Here is a 1,950-nt window from a genome sequence, read left to right as displayed (position 1 = left end):
TCTCCAACCTTGTTTGGCTGGTGGCCTTCAGTACCACCACTGCTCCTTTCAGCCATAATGTCACAATGGCATTTCTAGGATGCGAAATTACATCTCTACACATAATGTGTCCCAAACCATAAATTAATAACTAGTCTTAAAATGCACTGGTATCTCAAGTTCTCTAGAATCATGAAGTGGATTACAAATCAAAGGTTCACTACCATTGGGCTCTAAATTACTCATTGTTTTTAATGTTTTCATCTCTTCATGTTGAAAAGAACAATAACCCAAGTTACAAACTCCTGCGATACTAACTTTATAAAATGTCTCTACCTAAGTCTTCATCTATCAGTAAATTGCTCTCTGCCCTTTAGGTATGAAATGAACTCCTTTGAGCAATCCTTTTAGCTGCAGTGTCACAGTGACAGGGTTAGGGGCGCTGAAGACCCTAGTCTTCGCTTCTTTCTGAATAGTACAACGTCGCACTTCCGCCAGGTATAGGGTTACTGATTGTCACTTTTTGTCTTTCATTCTTTAATACATAAGCCCGTTGCCTCGACTCATGGACTGCTGCCGAGGAATCGGATTATACCTCTACTGAGGATCACCATTCTCCCTTGCTACCTCTCAGGCTTTCTGAGTCTCTTGACGATCTGACCACTGTATGTCCTATGGTCGGCTCTTCAAGGGTCTCCCATTGTGTGTTGGTTGAGCTCTTTAGATTTTTTTTTTTTTTTTACATTCATTACATCCAAGGAGTCTCCAGCCATTTTGTCTTTAAGCAATCTCTCTGTTCACTCTTCTTTGTTTTCTCTTTCTGAGATGTGTACACGGCATCTGTGTGACTTTGTAGACCTGCAGCTCCACCCTCTCCTCGATATGCCCCACCCCATCTCTGTCTTTCTCTCGGACTCATCCATTGCTCTCATCCTCAGGCTTCCTGATTGTTCCTTGCGCATGTGCAAATTTGGCTTTGAATCACACCAGCAAACTCTGTGCTTCAGTTTTATGATGGTTTGTTTCCTGACATCTAACATGTCGTCATTTGGTGTTTTGTGCATTTCAAAGATGCTTGTTAAAAGTGTTTTCTAGTCAGCAAGTCATTTGACCACCAGGCTTACTTTGGAAAAGGGTTTAGTTGTTGTTGTTGTTTCTTCATTTCTTTGGTTTTTAAAATGCATTTTGATTTTTTGGTTGTCATTATTGAAAAAAAATGACTATTTTGACTTGAGAATTTGGTAACTTCCAAAATCAAATTCTCCCCCTAGTCCAGGAATTTTTTTTCTTGATTTTATTTTTGTTAAAGGCTATCTCTTTGTTAAGAGATGAGCCTAAAGTGTCACTTTAGGGTTCTCTTTGACCTCTTCTGCAGTTGAGCATGTATTCAGCGATGTTTAGTGACTTACTTGGTTCTCCTGTATATGCATTTGCTTCTTAATTATTTTTAAGTTAGTATGCAAATAGTGGGTTCCATTAACACACACACGCATATACACACACAGATACACAGACACACACACAGACAGACAGACACGCATGCACACACACACGGACACACACACGGACATGTATATGTATATTTGTACCTTTCTTATTTACTTATGCCACAGCCTTCCTTATGCCTCTAAGACTCTACTGGCTCCCTTCCTGTCCTGAAATTATTCCCAATCTGTTCTCTCTCTCTCTCTCTCTCTCTCTCTCTCTCTCTCTCTCTCTCTCTCTCTCTCTCTCTGTCTCACACACACACACACACACACACACACACACACACACTTAAATCATTTAAATCTGTCTTTATGTATGAATGTGACCCTTTTTCTCTTCTTCCTTGTTAGCCTCATTTTTTGGTCCTCTTGTCATGTCTTCTCTTTCCCTCTCCCTCTCCCTCCCACCCGTGTGTGTGTGTGTGTGTGTGTGTGTGTGTGTGTGTGTGTGTGTGTGTGTAAATCCTGACTCCATATAGGGGAA

Source organism: Rattus rattus, chromosome 2, assembly GCF_011064425.1.
Source record: "Rattus rattus isolate New Zealand chromosome 2, Rrattus_CSIRO_v1, whole genome shotgun sequence".
Lineage (NCBI taxonomy): Eukaryota > Metazoa > Chordata > Mammalia > Rodentia > Muridae > Rattus > Rattus rattus.
This window is presented reverse-complemented; position numbering follows the sequence as displayed.